Raw genomic sequence first — 23,268 nt, 5'->3', positions numbered from 1 at the left:
GGCTCAGACTGCAGGTTCTCCATCATGATTGGAGGGTACACATATCCAAAGCACTTCACCGCCAAGGACACAGCTGGCCATTAAAATCGCAAAACTATTAATGCAGCATGAAACAAACGTGGAATTGGCATGAAGGATACTACATGTTTCTATAGCAATGACAGTACGAATTAAGCACTCTATGTTGATTTCTCATTCAGAAATCGTATCCCAATGTTTATTGATTATAAAAAAAACTCGTATTATAGCTCGTGTAAAAGACCCAGTCACTGATGTTGGAAAGACAAATATTGGTATTGGGAACGTAAGCGCGGAGAAACCTTGGGTGAGAGAAGAAATAATTTAGGTGATCGAAGGTAGAAAAAAGTACAAAAATGTTCAAGGAAAGGCAGGAATATATCAATATTAATCACTTAGAAATTAAATAAATGGGCAGTGTAGGGAAGGCAAGGCGAAATGGCTGCAGACAAAATGTGACGACATCTAAAAAAACAAAAAAACAAAAACATTTTCAGAACGACTGACTCAGCATACAGCAAAGTCAAAAAACCTTTTGTGAAATTAAAAGCAAGGGTGGAAACATTAAAAGCGCATTGGCATTGCTACTGTTAAACGCAGAGGAAAGAACTTACAGGCGGCAATAGTAGATTGAAGGAGGAATTGTTCAATGGCACAACAGAAGAACAAATAGGGAGTCGATACGGAGGAGACAGGGGTTCATTATTGGAGCCCGAATTTAAAAGAACTTTGGAAGATCAAATAAGGCAGAAGGAATAGACAAATTCAATCTGAATTTCTAAAATCATTGGGAGAACTGGCAACAGAATGACTACTCAGGTTGGTGGGTAGAGTCTATGAGACTGGTGACGTATCATCATATTTTCGGAAAACAATCATCCACACAAGTCCGAAAACAGCAAGAGCTGATAAGTGCTAGAACTATTGCATAATCAGCTTAACATTTCATGCATCAAAGCTGCTAACAAGAATAATTCAAAGAGGAATAGAAAAAAAGAAAATTGAGGATCTGTTAGCTGACGATTAGTTTGGCTTTAGTACAGGTAAAGGAAGCAGAGATGCAGTTCTGACGTTGCGGTTGATAATGGAAGCAAGACTGAAGAAAAATTAAGACACGTTCGTTGTCGACCTGGAAAAAGCGTTCGACAATGTCAGATGGTACAAGATGGTAGAAATTCTGAGAAAAATAAGGGTAAGCTATAGGAAAAGATAGGTAATATACAATATACACAAAAACTAAGAGGGAACAATTAGAGTGGAAACCCAAGAGCGAAGTACACTGGTTAAAAAGGGTGTAAGATAGGGATGTTGTCTTTCACACCAGCTTTTCAATCTGTACATCGAAGAAACAATGACGGATATAAAAGAGAAATTCAACAGTGGGATCAATATTATGGGCGATAAGATATGACTGGTTAGATTCGCTGTCAACATTGCTGACCTCAATGAAAGTGAGGAAGAATTACAGGGTGTGTTGAATGGAACGAACAGTCCAATGAGAACAGCAAATGGATTGAGAGTAAACATAAAAAAGACGACAATAATGAGAGGTAGCAGAAATGAGAGTCGCGAGAAACTTAACAACAAAATTAGTGATCACGAAGTAGACAAAAGTAAGGAATTCTGCCAGCTTGGAAGCATAATACCCATGACAGACAAAGAATGGAAGACGTAAAATCAGATTAGCACTAATAAAAAGATCATTCCTGGCCAGGAGAAGTCCACTAATATCAAGCAAAGGTCTTAATTTGAAGCAAAAATTTCTTAGAGCGTACGTTTGTAGCTCAGAATTGTACGTCAATGAATCATGCAAAATAGAAAACGAAGGGTTAATCAAGTGTTTGAGATATGGTGTTGCAGAAGAAAGTTGAAAATTAGGTGAACTGAGAAGATAAGGAATGAGGAGGTTCTCTGCAGAATCGCCGAAGAAAGGAAATTATGAAAAAGACACACCTAATACAAAGTTTCATCATCTTATCATGGAGACCTTCGAAAAAATTTACCACCGCCTGGATGTGTTTGAAAGTAGGGGATAGTGTTGTACTTTGATACACTTTACAGGCTCCCGACTTTGGCCACCGCTGTAATAGATGTTTAATATATTTTCTTATTCCATTTTGAAACGATGGCATTCACTATTCATGTTTCACAGTTTTTTTCTGAAATTACAAAAATTAATATGGAAAAGGAAGATTTATACAAATGCGAAAACATGTTCCAAGGTACACAATGGTCATGTATCTAGCAACAAATATCAGACTGAAATTTAAAAGAGTTACAGACGAGAAAATCTTATTAATACTGCGTTTAATAGTCTATCCGTTACATTATTACTCTACTAAGCGCCAATAATCAGTAAGTGAAATCAAATTAAGCAGAACTATCATACAAAATACATTTTGAAATGGCAGCTATTGGAAAATACCACAAATTTCCATTTTTAAGACAGATGAAATTGATAGGACATTAAAGAAACTCAGTTCGTTTGCAAATATCACATGTTCTACAGTAGAAGACTTTCTCCTGTTCCAAGGTACAAGAAGCTGCACGACCAACGAAGTATGGTTTACCTGTCCACGTGTTATACAGTTCTAAAAACATACAGCATTTTACGCACCATAAAAGTCTGTAACTGATGAATTAACAACAGCCCTTAAATAGCGTTAACATATTTTACAGTATCTAAATGTGTAGAACCCGAAATATATTCAAATGCTGCACAAAACACAACGTTGTGTGTAATAACAACAACAAATTTAGAAAATTGATTACGGTGGTCCTAATGAGCATTCGTTCACGTGATTCTAAAATCAGTCGCTGAAACACCGACCAAAAAACAACACGTGTTCCTAGGTACTCTGTCCCTTAGGTACAACACTCTTCCCTACTCGACAGTCGATAGACTAACGAGTATATGAGTGAACAGAAACAAGAATCTGGCCTGATACTGTGTAAAACGTTATTCTATTACTACTTCAAAACTAAATGTTTATATGAACTTTTCTCTTGTTGGGTATGAGGCATCCGCCACCAAAAGTTTTATGTGATACGTCCAACGTACACGTTCCGTCCAAACAGTTCCGAGACTGATTTTATTCCTGCGGTACAAGAGAAATCAGCACTGAGAATTCGGTGGCAGCTTGAATTAACAACTGTGAACAATAGACGTGCATTCCACGAATCAGATGTGAGCAGAAAGTGTTAAGTAGTGGGCATGCGACCGTAGTTTCTCGAAGTTGTTGTGTCACAATTCGCAGTGGAGTAACATCCCTAACCCATATGTTGAAGACACATCCAGAACGATTAGAAGAAAAGAAAAGTAGTGCAAAATTTGTCCCGCACAACTGGACTCCCGAAGAAAAACAAGGACTCGTCGACTCCAGTCGCGACTTGACTGAACTGCAAAACGCTGGCCGTTCTTTTCTAAAAAATCAACACGGGTGACGAGACTTCGTGTTATCAATACGAACCTGCCACAGAACGAGACAGTGCAGAAATTCACATGAAGAGTCAGCGCTTTGACAGCGTAACTGACATTCAAGCTAGTGTGATGCGTGAGTTGAACAACATTCCAAAGAAGAACTTTTTTGAAAGTTTATCATGGTTACACGAGCGTTCTGTGCGTTGTATTCAGATTGGAAGGGGAGGGGGGCTGTGTACGTCACCTTTTCTCTCTTGATTTGCGAATCCAGTCTCGAAACTTTTATGAGTGCCAGGCTGTCTATACAGGACCTAGGCTTAGACAGGGAGGTAAGAGTGTTAGAAGATGTTACAATGTGCAGGAATGGCTGAGGCTTATAAGTCCCAGGTAATAAAAGTGGCAGCATACCAGCTAAATGAATAAATATAACGTAATATGCCTACTATTTAGGAGTGTCTATAAATAGTAATTAATCAATTTAGTTGTTGAGATGGCAGGAAACGGGCTGACATTTATCTGTAGAATGTTAAGAAAGTTTAATTCATCAACGCAGGGGTTTCGCCGTTCGAAATATTCTTCAGCATTACTCTTCAGTCTTAGGACCGACATTAAAAATACCGAGAACTCACGTTCGAATACGGGTCAAGAATCGTCTTACACCCTTTATTTGTTGTCTTTAAATCAGTGATGTGCTTTCAGTAAGCAAGGATTTTAATCTGCGTCTGAACTGTTAACGTAGCACATGCCAGGTACTAAAACGAAGAAGGGATAATTTTCATTTCTGCTCTAACACGTACCCACAAGTGTGTTTCGTCCTCTCTGCTATCCGATATAATGCAAATTCTGAGCTTTGAAGATTTGTGAATAAGTTAACTTGAGGATTTGACTGATGACAATGCAGTTCCGCCCATGAAATTATTTCCTTCAGTTTAGCCTATTTCATCTTCTTACTAACTAGTATTAAAGTAAAAATTATATGACCAACGAAATAGTTGGTTTTTTTGGACGGCTATGCTGTAGAAGCTTGTTACACTTGTTCTGAAAACTATTTCAGGGTCTCTAACAAAGTTTCAAAGAATATACTGCTTAACACTGAACCTACTTAGAGAGTAAAAATTTAAATGATAGACTACATTTATAGGTAACGAGTTACATTACTCAATAATTCTCCCTCTCCCGGTCACAGAGAATTTTCTCAAAAATCTCAAACATGACCCGGACAGCAGAATATAAAGGACTTTGAACTACCAATCAGGTTATAATAATTTACTAGAAGAATATATTTCTAGAGAAAAGACCATGGCAGAGTTTACTTAGGGTGTGGTTTCAGGCAATTTCCTTGCACTTGTCTGAGAAAATGTCGGATTTGTTCCTCAGATCCATGTCAGAAACATAGCTCTAACATAGGTCAGTCACAAAAATTTACAAGGTGAGCAGACTGATGACAGTATTTCGTACCTTTACGTAATCTGGCTTTTAGCAGAAAGAATACAAAAACATTATGTTAAAGTGAGCATCACGTGCGGGCCACGGGCAACAGGGAATAAGGGAGTATATAACCATACCATGACGTCACTTTCTTCTCTGTGAACTACACATTCGGTTAGTACAATAACTACATTTTAGTGACAGCATCTATGTTGTTTGGTTTTACCACAAAAGGATGATAAAATTAATGATGAAAGGAAGAATAGAGAAAGATGTATAATTCATTGAGAAAATAATAAACAAAATGTTTTCTAACATACCTGTAAAATTTTTGTCTTGGATGATTCGTTACCGGGTGGCAGATGGGCGTTAGCGACAACGAGGTATCGCTCTACATCACTGGATGTTACAAGAGCCAGTTTCACTATCAGTCCGCAGTTCACAATCCCCACCAGTGGATCGACATAGTCAGCACTGATGTACTCCACTAACCGAAACATTTTCGGCCTGTAATAGATGGTCAGCCCGTCCATATCCATCGGAGTCCTTGGTTTCATTATGCCGAGATAGCCAAGATCGTTCATGTAATTCAACATGTCGATACTGTCGATCTCCATTTCTTGAAAGCACATAATGTCTGCATTCATATCGTAAATTTCCTTTGCCAGTTTAGGGCCTCTGAATTCCCACATAACCGACTGAGGATTGAAGCTATGGAGAACTTCTGGATTATTTTCAAGCGTCCGCTGCGAAAGAATATTATAGCTCATTATGCTGAACAGAACTTTACCTGAACAAGGATTAGCACGATTCTGGTAACCTGTGAACTCCCAAGCACGTTCGAACGTCGTTGAGTTTGCTACAGAATTCGTATTCGTAGCTATGCTGTCTTTCCTACCGGCCTCTGTTTCTGACCGCTTCACGTGTTTTTCCGAATCTTCCCCATTCTGTTTATTTGTATTTTCAGCCTGCTGAACATCAGTAAGTTTACTTTCATGCAATTCTTGTCGTGGTGCCACTGTTTCCGTTTCATTCTGCAGTGGCTCGTTTTCACGTTTTTCACTAACAAACTCGCAATTTGTTTTAGTGTTTGCTTCAGTGGAACCCATAACAATATGAACGCTACACGAACTTCACGTATTGATCGCTTTGGAGATACTTTCGCAAAATAACTAGCACCAGCTGTTCAGTTTTCTGCTAAATCGCTGACTAACCAAAGATGTTTAATGTACGGCATAATTGCAAAGAGCATTTACTACGGAACGTATTATTCACAATATCTCTGTTACCTCCATCTTGGAGATGATATTAATCGGCGTACTCGTAACTCCTAAAAAGACGAAGAATGTACTTCAGCTCTTATAGATGAAAATATCTTTGTCCTTTGGTTATAGTTCTGTCTTAAGAAAACTCCGTGTCCTAATGCAACAGTAACAATATCCAATTTTATATTTCATGTTTCAACGAGTGTAATCCTTAGTAACTAATAATTTTCTTAATATCATAAAAGGTAATGTTTACGCGCCTCTTTAAAGCAGCACCTTCGAAATATCGAAGGTTTTCTTCATTAACTGGTGGATAAATCTTACTCTCTGGGGGAAAACGGAAAGTAAAGTTCATGATACAACCAGCTGGCATTAAACGCTGACAAAAGGTACATGACGACTGGTACGTAGTTCAATCATGTGGTCTCCTAGATGTCTAGCCGTGCTGTTTCTTATTATGAACTATTTCTATATAGCTCAAGTCGCATATCAAGACATTATAACATAAGCACAGGTTATTAAGTATAGCAATATACTCTCAAAACAACTAGACAAAATGTCAGTTATTTATAATTTGCCATGAAAAAAGTTTTTGTGTCCTACTGAAGACTTTAATTGCATACTTACAACATAAATGCGATACTGTGTTGTAACTCATAAATACTACAGATGTGTGAGCCAGCTATTGAAACTTGATAGGTCGAAAAACAAGTTCTAGCTACGTATTCGATAAAATAAAACAGGGCAATATAAAAGATCCTTTATCATATACGATATTGATGATTATATCAAGTACCGCATTCTCAATTTGCGCTGTATCCCAAAGTAATACTTAGGTAGAAATGTGCAGCGGAAGAAACCAATAGAACGACCAAGGAAAACATGTCTGGATCAAATTAAAGAAGATCTGATGATTAGAGGCGAAAACTGGGAGACAATGTCAAGACAAAAAGTATACCAAGACAGATGAAAATGGAGGAAAAAGTTTATAAAAACCGTACCACCGCAATAGAAGAATACATGTGTGTGCGTGCGTGTAGTGTGTATGTGTGTGCAATACTTATACGAAATTCAGAGTTGATTAACCATATGTCAACTATGTTTGAAGTATGCCATAATTTGTTAGATGCGATGACGAAGTGAATTCATCCATGTATGCGCCGTGAAGTAGCTACAGTAGAAGTAGCGTGCAGATATATTTATCTATTTTTTCGAAGTTATGTTCTTCGATCATTATGCGTAATTCATTAAAAGCATATCCAAAATACAGATAAAATAAAATAGCATTAATATTCAGATACAGCAGCGCCTCTAGCAAACTCCTCACCGTATTCCCAAAGTCGTACTTACGCAAACACACATCGACAAACTGGTTTCAAGTATTTCCCCATAAGCTCTCGAAAACCTTTGAGATCACGACTGCTCTACGGTTCTTTACTCCAGACGCAGGACCGTACCACATTAATATGCCATAATAGCAATAGGACACACACACACACACACACACACACACACACACACACAGCTTATTGAATACGGGACCGCTGACAGACATACACTAAACCCGACACAACACTACCCATCAGCTCAAGTAAATACCGGAAAGCACTCGGGCATTTCAGAGGCCACGATCTGCTCTACACTACCCACTTCGCCACGAAGGTCAACCTCTCCCTGACAATCTCAGTACAGCCAACCTTATGGTCTCATCCCTCCAAAACTCATGCAATGTTCTTGGTAATCTCACCTTTGATCACAGAATGACCCCGTACGTCCATTAGTGTGCAGACATTACTGCTGCTACCTTTGTTTCTAACACTTACACTCCTCACCATAAACAGTGTCACATACATCAGCCACCGTAGACGAGAATATTGCAAGGAAACGCAAAACAGTCCCAAATCATGGACTTACCAGATACTGCCACTTTAAAGACATTTTTTTTTCTTCTTAGAAAACCTCACAAGAACGTGCAACACCATCTTCTACATCTTTTGCACCTCGATAGGACCCTAAAAGAAAACTCCTCTTTCTAAAATACAACCATCCTATGAAACCTCTTCCTAATGGCCAAGCGGACTTGCCTCATTCTTCAGCAAATCTTTGAGTCCATTCTCTCCAAACTTATCCAAAAGTACCTGGAAAAACTTCTCCCAGTCCCATCACCCTTTCTGTTCCCAACAGTTCCACTTATGTGCAGCTCCTACACTTAATTCACCTCTTACACGAACAATACAACAAACGCCGATATTCCGTCTTCCTGTCAACAGACATCAGAAGACTACTACGATGCAGCTTGTAACATTCTGTCATCCTGCTCAAACACTGTGACTGTGAGCTTGTGCTACCTCTACATCAGTCTTGTAAAATCACAGGCAGTAATTATGGAAAAAACACTCGAGCTCACTTTTTTAAAAGAATTTTACCTCACAGTCGACAACCGTCCAGTTGTTGTTGTTGCGTTCTTCTGTCGTAACACTGGTTTGATACACCGCTCCACACTAGGGGGCCCGTGCAAGCATTTTCATCTCTGAGTAGTAACTGCTACCTGCATATATTTGAAACTGCTTAGTGTAATAGAGCCTTGGTCTCTCCCACGCCCCCCCCCCCCCCGAACGATTTAACCCCATCCCCCGAACTTCCGCCATTTTCAAACTGGCAATTCACTCATGCCTCGAGATGTGTTCCATCAATGGATCCCTTCTGAAACACTAAAAGCCTTGCACTAACTCTCAGTCAAATGCTAACTGAGAATCTTACCGCCTCCAGTATAATAAAGCCCATAATAGACTAAGACTACAGGCTCGATGAACGCAGGTGTTAGATCTCAAGATTATCATTCTTCACAGCAAGACCTTACCTACAAAATTTTTGGTAACATTTTCGGGAAGCAGTGACCTTGTAAACCACATAAAATCAGTGAAAAAACAGTCTAGAACTCGATGGTACGTTTTTAAAATGACCGGTTTCGGCGTATACTTAGGCCATCTTCAGACAGCACCATCAGCTGATATTGACGCGCGTACAACAGCCAGTTGACCTCAGTCAGTGCGAGCACAATTTAAAAAGACCTTATTTAGTCCCATCCTCACCTACACAAATGTTGTAAAGATCTTCACTCTTCCCATGTTTGACGACTCCCTCCAAATTCTCGAAGGCAGTGGAATCTGCCTCTACTTTCGTATTCATTTACCCTGCCCCCCCCCCCCCCCCCCCTCTGTATCGCGTACTAGCTGACAAAGTTTACACATCTCCTCAAAAAGTTGAAATTCGTTCCAGCAGTTCTATTCACCATCCCGAATAGTCCACGCACGGCAATCCTATTTTGGACTTACTTTACGTCCAATATTTTACCTCTCCACAGCGCACCATTAAGTGTATACCCCCAGATATGTTGACAATGGGTTTATTTATTTTTATTTATTTATTTAACCTGATCAGATTAGGGCCATCAGGCCCTCTCTTACATCGGACCAGTGTTCCACACATGCAGCATTTCACACATCAGAGTAACATCATGAACATAGTTTAAATGAGAAAATTAGCTTACTCTAGTGACAATATGAATAGAGACTAGTGACTAAGACCTAATAAAGTAAATGCAGAAGTATTTTTACAACAGTTGCTATACATACATATTATGATAAAAGCAATAATAATAACAGTAAAACAAAAAATCTAATAATGATAAACATGACTAAGACCTAATAAAGTAAATGCTGGCAGTATTTTACATCAGGTGCTATACATACAGATTATGGCGAAAGCAATAATAATAACAGTAAAAAAAATCAAATAATAATGACAAACATGAGAAAGATTGGCAATAGTAATGAAGGTTTGTGCAGATGTACATTAATATTTTGGTGTGTAAAGTAGATGTTTACTAGTATAGCGAGTTTTGGGTAAGGGAGGTTTAAGGAGGGGGAGAGAGGGAAGTATTGAGGTGAAGTGCACTCATGTACAGAGGAAGGCATTACTGTTGCTTAAGTAGATACGTCATTAACTGTTTTTTGAAGCCGGTCATGTTTTTAAGCTCTCTAACATAACGAGGGAGGTTATTCCAGAGTCGGGTTCCCGCTACTGTAAAGGACTTGGAGAAGGTGACTGAGCGATGCAGTGGAACGGAGAGGATTTTATTATGATGGGAACGTGTGTTTCTGTCATGTTGTTCCGACATGAGTGTTAGGGACGAGGAGAGATATGAGGGACAGTGTACATTTATAAGGCAGTAGATGAGACAAAGTGTATGGAAATCTCTGCGTTTGTCTGCACGTAGCCAGGACAATTTTGCATATGCTGGTGAAATGTGATCAAAAAGTCGAACGTCACAGATATATCGGACGCAGGCATTCGTGACCAGTTCTAGACGTCGGGAATTTTCCTGAGAGAGGCCTTGTAGGATAATATCGCTGTAGTCAATGATTGGGAGTATAAGCGTTTGTACTAATTTCTTTTTCAGATCGAAAGGGAAGAGTTTTTTATATTTTTGTAGGACATGAAGGGATGCTGATGCTTTTTTGCATACTGCAGTTACGTGCTCTGTCCAATTTAGATTTTCATCTATTATTACTCCCAAACTCTTTGCTGAGGGCGAGAAGTTAATAATTGTTCCATTTAGGATAAGAGGTGGTACGGATTCCCGATGTTTTGGGCTAATGAGCTTAGAGTGACCAACAAGTACCGCTTGGGTTTTAGATGGGTTTAGTTTTAGACCTATGTCCTGTGCCCATTTTGACAGTGCGTCGAGGTCAGTATTGAAATTTTCAATAGCTTTCTTGAGATTGCTTGGTTTCGCACTAAGATACAACTGAAGGTCATCAGCATACATATGGTATTTGCAATAGGTCAGGACCGATGACACATCATTGACGTAAAGAGAGTAGAGTATAGGACCTAATACTGAGCCTTGGGGAACGCCTGACACTACCTGCCGCCATTGTGATTTTATATCCCCAGACAGGACGCGTTGCTGACGAGACGTCATGTATGAGCGAAACCATTGCACTGCGCTTGGTGAGAAATTCAGACCGCTAAGTTTGGCTAGTAAGATGTCGAAGTCGACAGTATCAAATGCTTTGCTGAAATCTAAGAAGCAAATGATAGTCGCTTCTTGTCTGTCCATGGCAAGTTTCAGGTCATCTGTCACCTTTATCAGAGCGGATGTTGTGCTTCGATGTTTACGGAAACCTGATTGGTATTCGTCTAATAGGTTGTTAGTAGTTAGGTAGTTGGTGAGCTGGTCATGAACTATATATTCTAAGGCCTTTGACAGTGCAGGAAGAAGGCAGATGGGGCGGTAGTCAGAGGCTGCTGTGGCGATGTCCTTTTTAGGCAGTGGCTTAATTTGTCCCAGTTTCCAGGCCTCAGGGAAAACACGTGTGATTAATGAATCGTTGAAAATGTCTGTTATAGAGGGCAGTAGTTGGTCGATAATAGGTTTTACCATCTGGATAATGATACCATCATGTCCAGTAGATTCTGATCTAATCCGCATTATGGCTTTCTTGACAGTACTGCAAGTGACGTGCTGTAGATAGAATTTTTCTTTGCTACAGTCGTTCATCCCAATGAAGTAATCAATGATTCTCTGTTTTTTTTGCGGATCAATTTCGGTTGCAGGTAATGTGAAGAATCGGCTTAGTTCTTCAGCTGGGACCATGGGATTTTCTGCAACTTTTATTTTGCCTAAACCGAGACTACGGAGATTTTTCCACAGGATAGCTGGTCTACATCTATTGTCAACTAATGTACGGGCATGTCTGAGCTTAGCGTTTCTCACCGCTTGACTGACTTTGTTTCGTTTCTGCTTGTATACAGCGTGATTTTCAGGTGTAGGGTGTATCTTGTATGCTCGATGTGCAGCATCTCTGAGATTCATGAGCTGTTTTAGTTCATCAGTCAGCCAAGGTGCAGGTTGCCTTTTTACTTTTCTGGTCTTTATTGGAGCATATTTGTCATATAGTTGAGTAATTTTGTTAGTGAAATCGTGGAGTTTGTCGTTTATGTCCATGAGGGGAGTAGAGGTCATCCCCCAAACTATTTCTTGTGCCTCAGTTTCGAGTTCAGGTAAATTTATGCGTTTGAGGTCTCGGTATGTAGACAGTTTTTGTTTCTAGTGAATACGTCATGGAAATGATGTCATGGGCAGACATGCCAGGCGCAGATATTTGAGAGGTGCGGATTATTCTGTCCGGGGATTTCGTTGCGAATATATCTATGAAAGTGTGACTGGTAGTCGTGTGATGAGTAGGTGCCAGCTGAAGTAGCGTCATATTTGAGGAAGAAAGCATCCTCTTAAATTTCCCAGTGGAAGGACTATTGCACAGAAAATTAATGTTAGTGTCACCAGCTATAATTACATGTTCATATGACGATTCGAGACTAGAGAGGGCAGTTTCGAAGCAGGCGAACCCACCTACTTTAGGAGGTTTGTAAAGGACACATATTAAGCACTTTCTGTTAAGTGATTTGATCCCTATGAACATATATTCCACTTGTTTATCTACATTGTTGTCGGATGTGTGTAGTACTGTAGGTGACAAATCAGAGCGTATGTACGCCCCTACTCCGCCCCCTCGTCTGTTGCATCTGTCGTGCCTGAGAAAGATGTAGCCATCTAGGTTTACGGAAGTTGTAGGAATACTTGGTTTGAGCCAAGTCTCTGACAAAAGTATTACGTGTACATCAGCAGTTTGAAATATATATTTGAACTCGTCGAAGTGAGCTGGCAGAGACTGGACAATTGCATGTACAATATGCAGCTTGGTGCGTTCGGGTGTTGATTGCCCGAGGAGGCTGCCGACCGATGTTTGCGGGTCGTGGTTGGCGGTGACAAGAGGGTCTGGCATGAGGAAATCCGGAAGGCGTGTGAAGGAGGGGCGTGAGGGAGTGTCCTCCCAGTTCTGTGCAGTGAAAGCGGCCGGGAGGGGGAGGGGGTAGGTCCCCGGGGAGCCAACGGGATCTGCGGCCAAGGTCAGCGAGGTCTGCAACGGTTATAGAAGTAGCCGTGGGCTGGCAGGGGAAGGAATTTCGCTAAATACAACGGGAGTAATCTGCACGTTATGACAGAGTGTGATATTAATTGCACTTATGAGGATAACGACTAAAGTATGATGGTGGGTTGCTAATTAAGGATGGAAGTGAGACTACCTTATGCAATAATTAACAAAATTACATGAGAAAAACAATTAAAAATGAAAATAATTATGTGGAGAAACGAAAAGTTGATAATAAAAATAATAACAAATATTACACGAGAAAAAATAATTAGAGATAAAAAAAATAGCTATTTAGAGAAACGAACAATTTGATAATACATTAGTTACGATATGGTTGACTGTGTAAACAATATAAACATACAGGTTAGTGGCAGCAAGATTAGACATGATTTAGCTTCTAAAGCACAGGCTTTCGAGTTCATTAACACTGCAAATTGTTTTCTTTCCGTTTTCGGTCTTAACCATTATCCTGCCGTCATTTGTCCATACGTTATGTAGCCCAAATTTCGAAATCGCGCTCTTCAAAATGTTTAGTCTTTCAGAGGTCAGATCCTCGCGTACTGTCAGACCCGACTTGGCGAGATTCTTCTTTGCTCCGAGGATTTCAGATCTCTTCCTGTACGACATAAATTTCACTATTATAGGTCTTGGTTTTGTAGAACCCGGCGGCTTACGACCCACTCTATGACTTCTGTCAATGTCACTCAGAGTCACCTGCACGCCTAGCTTTTCTTGGACAAGGTTTATCACAAGTTCATCTGTGTTCTCCCTGCTGCTCTCTGGAATGCCGAACAGTCTGAGATTATTGCGTCTCTGATATTGTTCGAGCTCGTCCGTCTTCTCGATCAATTTCCGTTCGAGCAGTCGTGCTTTCTCCTCACTTGCTTTTAACGATGTGTCCAGTGCACGGATCTCGCTCGCATTCGCCTCCAGAGTTTTCTGTATTTTGTCCGTCACTGCTGCGGTGACAGCATCAGTGATGGTTTGAACAACGAGCCCGAGCGTCTCCTTAGCCTGCAGCGCGGCACTCACCTCACCTCAGCCTTCACGAGTGCGGCGATGTCAGCGATCCCGGGCGGAGCGGCCGCAGCGCCCGGTGTAGACTCCACGCCTGCGCTGTCGCCGGCCTGGCCGTTGGCTGCAATGCGCGTTGTTCGGCGATTTTCCATTTTTAGTGCGATTCCGTGTAATTGGTGCTCAGTATGTGATGTAAAACACGACACTCGGCAGTAGATATACGGCTTTAGTATATGTACACTAGCCTAACTGCTTAAAACACCTCCAGATTTCACGTAAACTTGCGAGCCAAGCTAACGCACGTCACTCACTCGCCACCATGTTGACTCAGGTTTATTCTGTCGCAGTTAAAGCACATCCACATGTGCGAAGGTTGTTTCGACTACACTGCAGAATTTTCGCTGGGAAGCCATGACATATCCTCCATACAGTCCCGAACTCTCCCCATGCCATTTTCGTATTTTTGGAGCGCTCAGGAAAGATATTCGTGACCACTGATTTGCCTCGAACGAGGAGGTACACACCTGTGTACAATCATGATTCCGTGTGCTACCACAAACATTTTTCCAGGATGGTACTGACCACCTCGTTTCACAGTGTGGTAAATGTGTTAATAGTTATGGTGATTAGTCTTGAAACAATGAACAGTTTACTTTTTCATTTTCCATCTGTTACGTTTATATTTGACTGCCCTTTATACGAGCGGCGTCCAGTAGGTAATGCATCACTTTTTTCTGAAAGCGGGTTGGTTTTATTTAGGATTCAAATATACCATATTTTTCCTCACTCTTTTGGCTAGGAAACCCTGTTTTTCAACATAATCTAATATCAATGCGGTGACCTTACAACACTTTACTGGGAGGGCCTGTACGACCGCATGTTACCACTATATGGTCGATTTGGTAGCCAACGTCTTTCTGCGTCAATAATCTCCCCATCGTCGACGTATTGCTTCTCATGGAGTGCATCCGTCATTGGGGCAAACGGATGGTAGTCGGAAGGTGCGAGATCCAGGCTGTAGGGTTAAGATGGAGGAACATTCCAATGAAGTTCTATGAGATCCTCTCGGATGCGCAGACTTGGGCGAGACCTTACGTTGTCAATTTCCTGAGAGAAGCACAATACTCTTCAGATTTGATCGTTGCACCAAGAGGGAAGACATCAAACAGAATAACATCTTCAGTGTCCAAGAAGACCGTCCCCATGATTTTACCGGCTGAGGGTGCAGCTTTGAGGTTTTTCTTCGTAGGAGAGACGGTTTGCCGTTTTGCTTCCAGTTCGAAGAGAGGAACCCATGTTTCATCCCCTGTGTTGATGTTCGACAAAAAATTGTCGCGATCAGCCTCGAAATGCGTAAGCAATTGCTCTTAATAGTCTTCTGTTGGGTGACGAGGAAAATAGCAGGCAAACACCTTTGAGTAACTTAAATGGTGCACAAGTGTGTCAATCATACCAAGAGAGACGCACAGCTGAGCAGCGAGGTGTTTGATTGTGATCCATAGACCACCTCGAATGAGAGTGTCCACAACTTCGAACATTACAGGAGTCACAGATAGCTGTGTGCGGCCGGCCTGCACGCGGGAGATGGGACGGGTTTGGGCGACCTTGTTGCAGTGATGAGAGACAATTCGCCCAATGACTCATTGTGCTTTTGTTCACTGCCAGGTGTCCTTACACATTCTACAAACGCCTATGAATATCTGCGATGCTCTGATTTTACGTCGAAAGAAACTCAATGACGGCTCTCTGCTTGAAACGAACCTCGGTTGCAGACGCCATTTTGAAGACTATATATAGCGCTGCCGCCTATCGGAACTTCATGAAATTACAGGGACTGAAGAGAGAATATTCCACGATGATCCATAACAAATTCCGCATTTTTCTCAATCGAAATCGTCCGAGGAAAAAAATGTGTTGAATTACTTATTGAACGTCACTCGTAGATTTAGAAAATGAGATATCAGAGTAGTAGTTTAGTTCTGTTATTTGGGCAGCAAAATAAGTTACGATGTCAGCAATAAACAGGATATAAAATACACACTGGTTGTAGCAAGAAAGGCATTGTTGCTAAAAAAAGTTTTAACGCCGAATATAAATTTATGTGTTAGGAAGCTTTTTTATGAAGGTAATAGTATAGAGTGGACCCTTGTACGGAAGTGAAACATGCGTCATAATTCAGACAACAAGAGAGTAGAAGCATCTGAAATATTATATTATAGAATAATGTTGAAAATTAGGTGGGTAGATCGAATAACTAATGGGGAGATCATCTTGACCCCAATCTGGGTCTGTCTGCAACATAAGCTTCACCATCTAGTTCTGTTTTCCTACCATCTTTAGCTGTTCACTCGGGTCCAGTCATCACCTGTTTTTTCAGCACACTCCTCCACACCTTTCAGCCATCTACCCGTTGGTCTTCCTCTTGGTCGTTTCCTTCAAATCTTCATTTCATGTATCTTCTTGGAAATCCTCTTGTTTTGCTTTGTTTTTAAGTGTCTGTAGTACCATCTTATGCTTGATGTTTCTATCTTGCCCTACAAAGATTCCTCTTTCATTATTTTTCTTACTCTTTTGTCGTCATTCTATAACTCCTTGTTACTCCTATCCTACTTCTGAGTAACTTCATTTCACATGCCTGTAATTTACTTACATCCCTTTTCTTGACAATCAATGTTTCGGATGTTTAGGTCAGTATTCAGATGTAGTAGCTTCTGTTTATTGGTTCCCTGCTTTTTTTTTTTTGTACGTCTTTGCTCCAAACCATGCTCCTAACACTTTGCAGGAATGCTCCTGTCTGTCTGTCACGTTCACTGATCTCTTTCTCATTTCTTCCATTTTCCTCTGTCAGCCTTCCGTAGTTCCGGGCGTTCTCTCCACCTTCTCCATTTGTTCACCTCCAATCCTTAATGTGGGAATTGGTCTATCTATCTTTCTAGTTGTAGTAAGGATCTCACATTTGTTTCCATTAAATTTCATTCCATACTGTCTCACAGTTTTTCCTCAAGCACACAGCTGTTCTTGAATCTCCTCGTCCCTGTTTTCCCCAGATTATCAAGCCATCCGTGAACAAAACTGCTTTTATCTTGTCTTTTCCAGTTTTTTCTGACATCATAGTCATTATTTCATCCAAGACCCAAATGAAGAGGAACGGTGACAATGCACGCCCTGTTTCACACCACTTGCTTACCAATCCGTCCTTTATCACTTTCACACGACTGAGACTTCCACAATAAATCTGCTCCACTCTGCTTGTTGTCTCTTTTTCCGCTCCCTTCTTTTCTAGCACTTCTCATCAAATGAGTTTCTATATCGAGAAAGGCCATCAGAAAATCTTCCTAAAATTCATAGTGGTACTGCCTTACTGCAAATCTGAGGTCAACAGTTGAACTTCCAGGGTTGAAGCCATGCTGTTGCCCTCTCAATTTGGACTTAACCTATGTTCGTATTCTGCTCTTCAGGATCTTTTCACACAACTTGGCACGATGTGGTATCAGTGTGACTCTCTTGTAGTTTCTACAATCATTCCTGGGAGGTACTGCATCGAATTATGGGGAGAAAGAAATGCATGAGACAACGTGAATAAAAGATGATAATGGTTGATAGATGACATCCTGAGTCATCAAGGAATTGTCTATTTAGTTATGTAAGGAAATCTGACGTTCCGCAAGGAAGTATCATAGGGCCTCTGCTGTTCCAGATCTACATAAATGACATGGGAGAAAATCTGAGCAGCCCTCATAGATTTTTTGCAGATGATGCAGTCATTCATCGTCTTGTAAAGTCTTCAGATGATCAAAATATATTGAAAAATGATTTAGACAAGATACTTGTACGAAGCGAAAAGTGGCAGTTGACTCTAAATAATGGAAAGGGCGAAAACATTCACACACGTAATAAAATAAATCGCTAAATTTAGATTGCACGATACATCAAGAAAATCAAATGGCTGTAAATTCAACTAAATACCCAAGGATATCCATTGCGAATAATTGAAACTGGGACGATCACTTGTGGGTAAAGCAAACGAAAGACTACGATTTATTGGCAGAAAACTTACAAAGTGCAACATGTCTACTAAAGAGACTACTTAACCAAGCATGTCCGCCCTCTTATGGAGTACGGGACTGACGGAGAACATCGAAAATACTCAAAGAAGGGCAGTTCGTTTTGTATTATCGCTGAATAGAGAAGAGAGTAACACGGACATGATACGCGTATTTCGTTTGGCAGGATTTTCTCATGAAATTTTAATCACTAACTTTCTCCTCCTATTGCGGAAATGTTCTGATGGCCCCAACCTTTATAGGGAGAAATGATTATCGTGACAAAATAAGAGAAATTAGAGCTCGCAGAGAAAGATTTAAGAGCTCGTTTTTCTCGCGCGTCATTCGACAGTAGAACGGTAGAGAAATAGCTTGAAGGTAGTTCGATGAAACCTCTACCAGGCACTTAACTGTGAATTGCAGATTGAACCTGTAGATGAAGTTATAGATGTAGACGAACACTGCAAGGAGGGGAGGGGGTAAAAGTTGGCAATCAAAAGTCGAGTACAGTAAGAAGTTCAAACTGATTTAGGTAGCAGTAGTTAGACAGATAAGGAGGAGCTTGAACAGATCATACTGACGTGGCAAACTGCATTGAACGAATCTTGAGGGAGCAGGTTGTTAACAGCAAAATAAAACGTTTTCGACGATGCTGAACCACAATCAAAAAATGGTTCAAATGGCTCTGAGCACTATGGGACTTAACATCTGAGGTCATCAGTCCCCTAGACTTAGAACTACTTAAACCTCACTAACCTAAGGACATCACACACATTCCTGCCCGAGGCAGGATTCGAACCTGTGACCATAGCTTCGCACCTGTGACCATAGCAGCAGCGCGGTTCCGGACTGAAGTTTCTAGAACCGCTCGGCCACAGCGGCCGGCGAACCACAATCATGCGATGTTTTTTGAAAGACAAAACCGTCATTTGTCTGTGTTCCTGTACTTATCTTTTGTACTATTTAGATTTCTGCTTTCATGCCATTACAGAGTACAGTCTTCAGACAGTTAAGGGAGATGAAAATTTAATAGTCATGGGGGACTGGAATTCGGTACTAGGAAAAGCAATAGAAGGGAAGTAGTAGGTGAATATGGACTGGGGTTAAGGAATGAAAAAGGAAGCTGGCTCGCAGGAATTTTGCACAGACCATAACTTCATCATCACTAACACTTGGTTCAAGAACCATGAAAGGTGGTTGTATACGTGGAAGAGACCTGGAGAAACCGGAAGGTTTCAGATTGATTATATATTGGTAAGAAAGAGATTTGGAACTAGGTTTTAAATTGTAAGACATTTTCAGGGGCAGACGTGGACTCTGACCACACTTTATTGGTTATGAATAGATTGATTAGTTTCGAATAAAACTGAAGAGATCGCAAAAAGGAAGGAATTTAAGGAGATGGGACCTGGGTAAAGCAAAAGAACCAAGGGTTGTAGAGAGTTTCAGAGTGAGTATTATGGAACGACTGACAAGAACAGGGGAAAGAAATACATTAGAAGTAGGAGGGTGGGTAGCTTTGAGAGATGAAAAAGTGAAGACGGCAGAGGATTAAGTAGGTAAAAAGACGAAGGCTAGTAGAAATATTTGGGTAACACAAGAGATATTGAATGTAATTGATGAAAGGAGAAAATATAAAAATGAAGAAAATGAAGCAGGCGAAAAGGAATACAAACGTCTCAAAAATGAGATAGACGGAAAGTGCAAAATGGCTAAGCGGGGATGGGTAGAGGACAAATGTAACGGTGTAGATGGATATATCGCTAGGGGTAAGATAGATTCCGTCTACAGGAAAATTAAAGAGACCTTTAGAAAAAAGAGAACCACATGTATGAATATAGTAGTAGTAAGCAAAGAAGGGAAACTAGAAAGGTGGTTCAAATGGCTCCGAGCACTATGGGACTTAACATCTGTGGTCATCAGTCCCCTAGAACTCAGAACTACTTAAACCTAACTAACCTAAGGACATCACACACACCCATGCCCGAGGCAGGATTCGAACCTGCGACTGTAGCAGTCGCGCGGTTCCGGACTGAGCGCCTTAACCGCTAGACCTCCGCGACCAGCTAGAAAGGTGGAAGGAGTAAACAGAAGGCCTATACAAGGGCGACGTACTTGAGGGCAATATTGCGGAAATGGAAGAAGACGTAGATGAAGACGAGATGGGCGGTATGATACTGTGTGAAAAACTCCACAGAGTACTAAAAGACCAAAGTCGAAACATGGTCCCAGGAGTAGACAAAAAACCGTTAGAACTACTGGTAGCCTTGGGAGAGCCAGCCATAATAAAACACTTCCATCTGGTGAGCAAGATCTATGACACAGGCGAAATACCCTCAGACTTCAAGAAGAATATAATAATTCTAATTCCAAAGAAAGCAGGTGCCGAGAGCTGTGAAAATTACGGTACTATCAGTTTAATAAGCCACAGTTACAAAATACTAACCCGAATTCTTTACAGAATGAAAATATTAGTAGAAGATCAGTTTGGATTCCGTAGAAATGTAGGAACACGCGAGGAAATATTGACCCTATGATTTATATTAGAAGATAGGTTAAGGAAAGGCAAACCTACGTTTATAGCATTTGTAAATATAGAGAAAACTTTTGACAATGTTGACTGGAATACTCTTTCAAATTCTGAAGGTGGCAGGGGTAAAATACAGGGAGCGAAAGGCTATTTACAATTTTTACAGAAACCACATGGCAGTGATAAGAGTAGAAGGGCACGAAAGGGAAGCACTGGTTGAGAAGGGAGTGAGACAGGGCTGTAGCCTATCCCGGATGTTCATCAATCTGTACATTGACCAAGCCATAAAGGAAACCAAAGAAAAATTTGAAGTAGGAATTAAAATCCAGGGAGAAGAAATAAAAACCGTGAGGTTTGCTGATGATACGGTAATTCTGTCAGAGACAGTAAAGGACTTGAAAGAGTAGTTGAACAGAATGGACAGTATCTTGAATGGAGGATTTAAGATGGTCATCAACAAAAGCAAAATGAGAATAATGGAATGTAGCAGAACTAAATCAGGTGATGCTGACAAAATTAATTTAGGAAATGAGACACTGAAAATAGGGGATGAGTTTTGCTATCTGGGCAGCAAAATAACTGATGATGGTTAAACTAGAGAGAATATAAAATGTAAACTGGCAATGGCGAGGAAAGCGTTTCTGAAGAAGAGAAATTTGTTAGCATCGAGTATAGATTTAAGTGCCATGATGTCTTTTACAAAAATATTTGTATGGAGTCTAGCCATGTACAGAAGTGAAACATAGACGATAAACAGTGTAGACAAGAAGAGAATAGAAGCTTTTGAAATGTGGTACTACAGAGGAATCCTGAAGATTAGATGGGTAGATGACGTAACTAATAAGGAGGTACTGAATAGATTTGTGGTGAAGAAGAGTTTTTGGCGCAACTTGACCAGAAGAAGGAGTCAGTTGGTAGGACACATTCTGAGGCATCAAGGGATCACCAATTTAGCATTGGAGGGAAGCGTGGAGGGTAAATATCGTAGAGGGAGGCCAAGAGATGTATACACTAAGCAGATTCAGAAGGATGTAGGTTGGATAAGTTTCTTGGAGACGAGACTTCCTCAGAACAGAGTAGCATGGAGAGCTGCATCAAACGTTTATAGATAGTACATAACATAAATACAGTAATATACAGTCAAATGAAGATTTATTCTTTCAGAAAATTAATTGTTGAAAAAAATCATACGTACTGTTCGAAAACTATGGCCCCAGCTTACGTGCGGTCCAACCGTCAGCTGTACACGTCCAGTCGAAGCTTAGAAGAAAAACAGTCTTTCCGAGTGAAAGAGCAGGACAAAAGAGAAGCGGAACGAATTGTCCGTAGAGTGGCGCAGGCAGCAGACGCTGGAGGAACAACGTCGCATCGCGGTGCTCGAGACTCGCCCGCCCTGTGGTGGGCCATCGCCGCCCGGAGCTTTATAGGGAGGTCGCAATTCAGTCCGGCCGAAACGCCACCGCGTCGCCGGCGTCTGCAGGAATCCGCGAGGCCCCGGCCGGTCGGAAGACCAGATCACCGGCACGGCCAGCCGTCCTAATTTAGCGGCCCGAGAAGCGAGTCCGGCTTCTATTAGCTGCCCGAGGGACTTCCGGCCTGTCCCCAGGTCTCGCTCACAGACGATCCAATATATAGCGACCAGCAGCGGCGCCCCCATCTGGGACCAGGGGGTGCGCTGTCGCTTCTCGGCCGGGTTCTTCGATCGCTCACTGCCCCACTCCCGTATCCCCTCCCTCCCTCCTTTAAGCTCTCCCCGCTGTCTCCTTTGTGCCCAGAAAACAACGAGACGCGGGATTCCCTGCCTTGTGAAACGCGTGCCAGGGCCGGTGACGCTCCCTGGAGATATCGGTGAAACGCTCTCTCTCTCTCTCTCTCTTCCCCCTTGGCGAATGTTAGGCATTCTTCTGCACGGATATCTCGTCCCCGAGTTCTCCACAAAATGCAGTATTTGAATCGCTCCTACAACGTAGCGCGGCCGTTCCCCGTCGGAAATCGGTCCACTTTGTCATGCGCGGAGCCGTTATCGTTCGTTCTTGAATGGATAATTCAGTTCGTAAATAATTTTCCACTGTTTCCATTTGGACCGCACCGGTAAAGCTGAAAACAGAAAACGTACCAGCAACAACGAACTGTCGTTTCTGTTGCAGTAGAGAATTAAGCTAGTCGACCAAAAACTCACTGTACTTTCACCGTCCTGACATTCATCTCACCAGCTGACCACCTTCATTCAAACATGTTACCTAATCATAACTTTGAAATAAACAACTTTTCAATATCAGCACTGATCTGAAATAGCTTTCTTGTTCTTTTATTTTCTGCTCAGCAGACATTCTTACTACGTTGTAACCACACAGTTTATCGCTAACTAGGGAACCCTGCAATGCTTCGCAGTTGCTATATATGTATGTGTATTTATTCTCCTTCCCCCTCCCTTCTATTTCCTCTCTTTCTGATATTGAGTGAGCATTGTTACTGCTAATGAAACCTTGATCGGAAACTGAAGTAGCTTAAAATGAATGGGTAAATCGTTTGGGATCATTAGTAT

The sequence above is a fragment of the Schistocerca piceifrons genome, chromosome 1 (genome assembly GCF_021461385.2).
Source record: "Schistocerca piceifrons isolate TAMUIC-IGC-003096 chromosome 1, iqSchPice1.1, whole genome shotgun sequence".
In the NCBI taxonomy this organism is placed as follows: domain Eukaryota; kingdom Metazoa; phylum Arthropoda; class Insecta; order Orthoptera; family Acrididae; genus Schistocerca; species Schistocerca piceifrons.
The sequence above is the reverse complement of the archived record's forward strand: the minus strand, read 5'-3'. Positions refer to the sequence as shown.